At 41.8% G+C, this 8,217-nt stretch overlaps 2 long non-coding RNA genes across 9 annotated transcripts; both read left to right on the top strand.

Moving 5' to 3' along the window:
• Positions 1-1,042: 1,042 nt before the first annotated feature.
• LOC123185118 (uncharacterized) lies at positions 1,043-3,688 on the top strand. 7 transcript variants are annotated; one of them, XR_006493194.1, is made up of 4 exons: positions 1,043-1,426; positions 1,541-1,748; positions 2,323-2,420; positions 2,915-3,688. It is a non-coding gene; the product is annotated as an uncharacterized lncRNA (long non-coding RNA). The 7 variants fall into 7 exon arrangements; XR_006493188.1 differs by having other exon boundaries at positions 2,901-3,688; XR_006493190.1 differs by having other exon boundaries at positions 2,869-3,688.
• A 931-nt stretch (positions 3,689-4,619) lies between these two features.
• Positions 4,620-7,953, top strand: LOC123188242 (uncharacterized). Of its 2 annotated transcripts, XR_006494409.1 has the most exons (3): positions 4,624-5,938; positions 6,300-6,965; positions 7,535-7,953. It is a non-coding gene; the product is annotated as an uncharacterized lncRNA (long non-coding RNA). The 2 variants fall into 2 exon arrangements; XR_006494408.1 differs by having other exon boundaries at positions 4,620-5,938; positions 6,300-7,953.
• Positions 7,954-8,217: the final 264 nt, after the last annotated feature.

The following is an 8,217-nucleotide window of genomic DNA, read 5'->3' as shown; positions in this document are numbered from 1 at the left end:
GCTTTCTAAATTACTTCAAAAAACATGATACTCTAGCACGCAAACAACACATATATTATTATACTTATGTCTAGCGTAATTAAATTTATTTATAAGTCGCTACATATACTCTATTTATGATGCAAAATTTATATTAGCTTTTAATCAACACCAGATTCATACAGTATACATGCAGGCAAGCAATTTTGATGGCAATCTCGAGTCATGGATGCTAAGAAACAAAAAAGAAAAAAAGATAGAGAGCAGTATGCACAAATGACCAATGAAGATAAATAGAAAAAACTGAAAAACCGTCGTAAAGCCTATCATTTCAAAAAAGAATTAAATATTGGCCCCAGTTGCAAAAAATACACACAAGGGACGAAGAAATATTCAAACATGAAGTCAACACAGAAGATAAAAAGGTGCGCGGGAAAGGCAGAAATAGACAAATATGCAACCAGAATAAAAAAAGAAAGCTAGAATAGAACAAATTACAGCTAACCGTGAATTGAGACGCAACACACTAAACAAAAATTCAAGTGTGATGGAGAACCTGCATATAAACCACAGAACAGAATAGTACATGAATTAGGACTTCACGATTAGCATGCACATACACAACATGGTTGGACGTTAAGCGAAGTATACACCATTTTTACTATATGATATCAGTAACTCAACATAATTGTCGTGTGTATGATTTTTTTTATTATCAGTACGATACTTCATTTACTTGTGAGAAAACGTCATATTGAAGTCAGATGAAAGACATCATGTGTTCTTTTACTTCAAAATCATTTGAATTAGTAACTGAACTCTTGAAGAATGTGCTTTAAAGTCAAGAAAAATGCACCCGGTGGAAGTCCTCCGTGCACCCATCTCTCTCCAACCACTGGCCATCCAACCCGTAGCAACGCACGGGCATGTTTCCTAGTATATATATATATGTATATATATATATATAATAATAATCTCTCCCTAATAATAAAGCACGGATTGGGTCTCCGGATTCACCGTCGCAGTGTTTTTGCATAAAGATCCCTGTGCTTTTTAGGAATTAACCCGCAGTCACATCCCTAAGTAAAATAACGGTTCCCGTGAAAAAAAAGGGTCGCCCGCATCCTCTCGCACACGCACGCCTACCTGCATCTCCCCGACGGCTTCGCCTCACCGGCGGCAGGCCACCCCGCGCCCAACTAGCCTCGCCTCGCACCGGAGGCGTCCGGAGGCAGGCCAACCCTCCGCCCGACTCGCCTCGCCTCGCACCGGAGGCGGCCGGTGGCAGGTCGGACCCCCCTCCCCTCGCTGCTGCCGCCATCTACCACCACCATCCTCGCCGCTCCCTCCCTCGCCCAGCCTTATCTAGACGCCTAACCGAGAGAGGAGGAGGGGGGTTGACAAGGAGAGAGCAGTCAGCCGCCGGCGGCGGCGCCTCCGAGTACAGGTAGGCGACGGCGGCGACTTGGTAGCAGTGAGCGGCCGATTCATCTCGCCTTCATCTCCTCGCTAGCTCTCTGTCCTTCACAGGTTCTAAGATATGGCCTCTACTCCTCGACAGCCACACCGACGGCCCGTCCAAGAAACCAGCCCTGCCGCCCTGCTGCTCCCAACCCCCCTGAGTCTCAACCTCGCCGCCTATTCTGGTCGATGTTGTGATTGATAATAACCAGGAAGATTTCACCGCTCAGTTCATCCATTTGAATCCTTCTACTATAATTATGTTCCCTACCCTTTCTTACTTATAGGAAATTCAAGTGGGTACACATGTGAGTATCTTCTCCTTCCCTCTGTTGTATGCATGTGGTCATTTGTTATCGCTGATTAAGAATCAAGATCCGTTACTTTCTTGAATATTGAAGACTGTCTTAGTTGGTCCAGATTAAACTTGACAAATACAATTTCCTTTTGGTTCCATCTGACAATTTAGTTGTATTATTGATTTGAGCAGTTTTCAGCAATCTTAAGCCGTCTTCAGATTTTAGCTCACTCAATCATTCTGAATTATTTAACCTCAGTATGAGGTACATGTGTTCCAAAGATTAATCCTGAGAAATTTGTAGTTGACCGGTTGGGTCTGTTTGATTTCTTTAGTAGACTGCAGCGGCAGTCACCATTGTTCATGATCTATCCTAAAGCTAGATTATTTGCACTGCAATTCTTTGTTACTTCAATCAAATAGTTCAGCCGTGTCTTATTGATTTGGACGGTTCTTATTTTAGCCTGCTCGGTCTCTGGATTATTTACTGTCAATTTTGATGCATGTCTTTAATAAAATAAGAAACTTATTTTGGTAGCTAAATTAAACACTAAACGCTACTTGCTCATGGCGGCTATGTGTAGAAACACGATCACGGTGGAGGAGATCTCGACGGTCGATGTGAAGCTGGGGCGCAAGAAGGGCACGAATATCACCTTCCTAGAAGAATCTGATTTTTCTGGTACTGTTATGTGTTTCAAAAAGTTATTGGGATGTAATTTTTATATTGACACTATAATCTATGAAGTTATATTTTCAGACATTTCACTTTTTGCATCAGCCGAGAGGCACAATTTATTTTCAAATAATTTCTGAAGTAAAATTTGTGAATGAACTGCATGATGTTTCATGTGTCTGATTTGTACTTGAAATAAAATATTAGATAGCAAGGTCCAGAGGAAATGTGAGAAAGTTGTCCAAAAACTGAAGAAACTTTTTTATTTTTCTTCCCATTACAAGTTTGCAATTTATACTATGCTTTATTTTTACTATAACGTCAAATTTATCATGTTTAAAGATGAATGGTAAATCAAATAAGGAAAGAAATTATGGTGCCCAGAATTTATATCCCTTAGCGCTTCATCAAAATGAGAAAATATTGTTTGATCCTTGTTCAGTCTTATTTACAGCGTAAACTATGTTTACCATTCATTCTGACCAGGAGCATCCAAACAGGGAGGTGCTTCACACCCTGCGTCTAGGCATGTACTACAACCCCAACCACATGGCAAAGATTGCTGACAACTGTTAAGAGAAAGCAAACAACTGAGGAGGAACAATCTTGTTTGTGCCTAATGATGGTTGCCTGAACCTGACACCAGATACCATGACAACCTTGAACCTGGACACCAGGGATATCTCCCACGGCGTGCCTCTTTAGACCAAATCCAGCAATCAACACCTCGTCAATTTGCTCCATGAAGTTCAGGAACCATCATTAAGCACAAACAAGATTGTTCCTCCTTGGTTGCTGGCCCTTTAGTCATAAAAAATGATGTGTTGTGCTGGTTAGCAAGTTTTATCTCCCCCGTGGATGCAGATTTCAGAATATATTCATTTTTTCAGTACGATAGCTTGCAAGTTGCAACGTACCACAAAGCTAGCTATTAGCTGACCTATCTTTTCTGGTTGGAGCGTGTTTAATTTCCAACAAAACAATTCATCCAGCTATCCTTTCTATTGATTTTAGTAGAATTCTCGCCGACAGAATTGATCAGGGCCAGTGTGCTCGGACGGCAAGAATGCCTCGATGACCACCATGCCCAAGGCGATGTACTTCTCTGGCGATGCATGTGGGTGGGTGTGGACTTGCTCCAGTTCGGCTACGCCGTACTGTGTTGGATGACGTGTGTGCGTGGTGTCGCAGTTGAAGATGGACCATTGTTTCGACTCTAGACGACATGGACGGTTGAGCTTGATCACGTTTATTGTGAATAGGTGGACAAAATGGCCCCCGATGATGAAAAAGAGAAGTGATAGCACAATATAGTGCTAAATGTGTGTAAGGATTTGTTTAATCGTTGCAACGCACAAGTATTTTTTTGCTCAATCCAGGCCGAGCATTGCATCACACAAAGAGGCAGAACCTCGTCCAGGTCGACGCCAAACCAGAGACCCGAACAGACCGCGTCGATCTAGAACGACGAGGCAACATGGCAAGGCGTCGCCGGGGATTCGCCACAGAAGAAATCGGCGATCTATGCCAGTGGAGAGCAGCGCGCGATACGCCGGCCTGGCGGCAACATTTACTAGGGATAGTGAAATGGGGAACGTGCATAGAGATAGTGCGTGCAGTTCGTCTAGCAACGATGGTGTCTTCTTGTTTGTGTAGGCCAAGTCCTTATGTTTGGGCCAAGCCCAAATAGTGCAAAGAAAAATTGAAAATAAAATTTATTTTTTCAAAAAACAAAACATTCTGAAATATATATTTTTGAGAGAAATGTTCTTACCCCTCAAAAAACAAAACATTTCTATTCCTGAAGAACGTTCTTTTAAGCAAAACATCTATTAAAAATGTTCTTTTTCAGAGAAATGTTCCAATTTCATAAAAAACATTAACTGTTCTTGAGAAAGTGTTCCAAGTTTTATTTAAGTGTCAACTTTTATTAAAAATTAGGAAATTTTCACATTCAACTTTTCATCGATATTTATTAAAATTGGATATAAAAAATGATGCACAATGACACATGAAGTAGGTGGTGCTCCTTTTTTCGCCCGGTGCAACGCACGGGCTCTTTTGCTAGTAATCTCTTCCTAATAATAAAGCACGGATTGGGTCTCCGGGTTCACCGTCAACAAATTTACAGAAACCCCTTGAGTTTTATGAAAATAAACCCGCAATCCTGGTGTAAACGTACCGACTCGTTTTCCACATGCCATCGCCTATCCCCACCAGCCACCCATGATCCCCAATTCAGGCCGCATGGCCGCCCGCCGCCGGGTGCTACTCCGCCCCGAGCACTGTCAATGTCTCTGTTGCCTGCTCAGGCCCGCCCTCTTCATCCCCCTCCCTTCATCGTCCTCCAATGCCCCGAGCTCCCCTCGCCGCGCCGCAGACCACCTGCTCCTCCCGATGCACTGCCCACGCGCGGCCACGTCCCACCTAGCTGTCCACTCGCGCGTCTCCTACCTCGGTGGTCCGGCGAGCGGCGCCGGCAGCCATGGCAAACTGCCATGGGTGCGGCCAGTCCGAGCTCCAGTTTAGGAAGGTTGATCCAAAAAGAAAAGAAAAACCCGTGACCCCGTCCTCCAATACACCACCTGCTCCCATCCATTCAGCACCACCGCCCGCTTCAGCACCTGCTCGTCGGCCGCCGTCGTGCGGAGCCACCTGCCCAGCTCTTCGCCCAGCCTGCCTACGCCGGTAGGCTTTCCACCACAGCCACGCACCACTTGGCCTCCCCCTGCCCATTGCCTCCTACACAATCGCCTCGAATCGCAGGAGCTGCCTCTCATCTCTCTCCCTGTAGTGATGGTCACGGGCTGATGTTGCTGTTCCTCTCCATCAGGATCTATCTCTTTCTCTTTGTCTCTATCTCTCTCTCATGGATCGGCAACTGCGTATTTCCCAAATAAGTGTGTCCCTCTGCTCTGGATATTACGCCCACAACATGTTTGATGTTATGCTTATGAGGAGTTGAACTTCATTTTTTTCAAGTTTTTCTTTGGTGTATCAGGCATTCAGGCCTGGTGTAATTTCTTTTCAAAAGTGAACATGTTGTACAGTCCAATGTATCTAGGAAAATTAAGTTATGGAGAGTTGTTCATCATGTTGCTTGCATATTTTTTGTCTAACAAACTGGATACTTCAATTTTGGATATAAACATTGAGTAGGCGCTCAAATATTTCGCTAATAATAGTTTCCAACTTGCTTTTTAGTAGGACTATAGAACTATTTGCAGCTTTTAATTATGTGTACTTAAAATGGATTTGGTGTCCAGGACATGTGGAGTTGACATCAAGTTGAATTATGTGCTGATGTTCTTCGATAGAATAATTGTTCTTCTCCTTTAAAAATGATGGACCATTGACTTATTTTTTTTATGCTCAAATACACACACAAATGACATCCAGTAAGCGCTTGGACACCCGGCAGATTGAAAGTACAGAAGCAAAGATATCCAATACGAGGCCACGATGCCCGACAGAGACGCGGCCAATACGCGCCTAATCTTTATTTCTTGATGTTGGAACCACAAGTAAGAGCATGTTCATGTTTACTTATTATGTTTTCTTTTGGAGAAATTTTGGGGATTTACAAGCTGAAATTATTGACTGTTTGAAAAAAATGTTTTAACCAAAACTGTTTGAACAATGTTGCCCTGGTTCTGCATTCATGGAATTGCTAAAAAAGTTGAACAAGTTCAGTCAGAGTTTTGTCCCTGTTAATATTCAGTTCGAAGTGCCAGTTTGTTTCTACTTGCTCATCTCTTAATGTTGAACTATACATGTACTTATCTTTAAAGTTCTGTTGTCTTCCTGAACTAATTAGATTTTTCAGCACTACTGAATTAATTGGATGCCATCTTAAATTACCTTCCCTTTGACGTTATTGTACAGATTCCTGAAACACTGCCCAGTGTTTCAGCTGCGTACATGTCTACAACAATACTAGCAGATCTAAATTTGTGTTGCTAAGGTGTAGACTGACCTGACTTCAAGGAAAAAACATGGAGATTAGAGTGCCCCTTTTTCCCTTCCAATTCCATTTTCAGCAGCTATCAGACATGCATAGAAAATGTACTTTTGAGTACTTACAATATGATTTTGCTACTTGCAGAGTTCTTCAAGTGGTAATTTATTTTACAAATTTCTACAACAGGCTGCATCAGTGGTTCACAGCGGAGGAAGCTGTGGCGACTGCTACTGCGGCAACAAGGCGCTAGCTAGCTAGGTGTACCTGGAACAATAAGTTTGCTTTTCACTTCAGAATTCGGAGGAAGTCAACGTTTGTTTTGTAGTTCAAACCAATCACTGGTTCAAAGATCTATTCCAAAATGATACTGTCTCATGGTGCTAGGTTATCAAAATAATCCATCATGGCTAAAGGTAAATTTCATTCTGGGTATTAGTTTGTTTCATCCATTCTTCCCAAGACAAAAAACAGGTGGCATATGGCGATGAGATGAGCTTCTTTGGCTTTTTATTTGGCAGTTCTCTTCTCGTATCCCCTCTCTTTTCCATGTTGTCCTGAAATTTCAGCAACACAATTTGTGATCTTGCCAGGTAATCATGCTAATTTATTCAGGAAATGTATGTTGGTATCTCTTTCATTTCTATCTCATTACTGCACACATAATTTTAAATCATATATATGATGAAAGCCTGCAAACAATTAGAGGTCAATCTTCTTGCATTTTTTCATGAAAGTTTGATGACTCGGTAGATATGTTAGTGTAACTTATATAAGTAACCTAATATGTTATTAGGTACCTGGGATGAATGGATGTAACGAATGCCTAAGCAATAAGTGAAAAAATAACTATATTTGTATCTGTCATAAACTAGAATATTTTCTTCTTTGCATTACGAAATAAAAGTACAAATCATTTCCTCGTCATATTGTAGCCACCCAGGAGCCATCTTTATCCTTTAAATGACAACTCTTGATGTATAAAAGAAGCTTTTGCAGATTCCATTGTTAGTAGATTATATTTTCACCATTCAGTGCAATTGTGTTGTTTCATGTGAACTACGGGAGATAAGAAAAACTTTATAGAATAACTGTGTTTCTAGATTTTTTTGAACTGGAACACTGTGATTCCATTAACTTGCAAGCTTGGCTGGATCGCCAGGTGCATAGACACATACAAAGTCCCGTTCGTCCTCAAGGCAAAAGAGCTTGGCTCATGCGCACCGAAAGGCGCTAGGGCGTGTGCTACCTTATTACATTAACGGGGACCAAATTCCACTGCTACAGAATTGAAATCTGTGCTAAGGAAGATACGAAGGTCCCTGTAGATGATTCCTTCCGCCGCCCTGTCATACTCATTGCTCTTCAGTGCACGAAACATAGAAGCATGCACAGCGGCAGCACAGGCAGTAGCAGAATGGGGTATAATGAATGTTGTATTTTAGTATGACTGTCAAACGCTGGTTCGTGTTTCTAGATTGTCTAGCTAAGGGCTGGTTTTGTTTCGCTGGAACACAAATCACGGTCAGATGTACCTATTAGGATGATTTCGGGTCCGTGCTAGCTATTTCTGATTTTGAAGCCATTCCTTCAGGATACATGATTACATTACATTACAAGTTGAAAAACTGTGCTAAGTGAAAGTTGTTAGTAAAGCGGATTGCTCTTTTTGATCTGCACAGAAATTTCAGTAATAATATGTGCCACTCATTTTGTTACTAAAAGCTGGGATGATTTTTACACTTTGGTTTATTTTATTAATTCCCACGCTCGCCTGATATTCTCCTCGTCACCTTTCCATTTTGACAAATTTATCATCCCAAAGTATATGCATAATGATGAAAT

Source organism: Triticum aestivum, chromosome 2A (assembly GCF_018294505.1).
Source record: "Triticum aestivum cultivar Chinese Spring chromosome 2A, IWGSC CS RefSeq v2.1, whole genome shotgun sequence".
Lineage (NCBI taxonomy): Eukaryota > Viridiplantae > Streptophyta > Magnoliopsida > Poales > Poaceae > Triticum > Triticum aestivum.
Note: the sequence above shows the minus strand (reverse complement) of the source record. Positions and strands in the feature narration are given on the sequence as shown.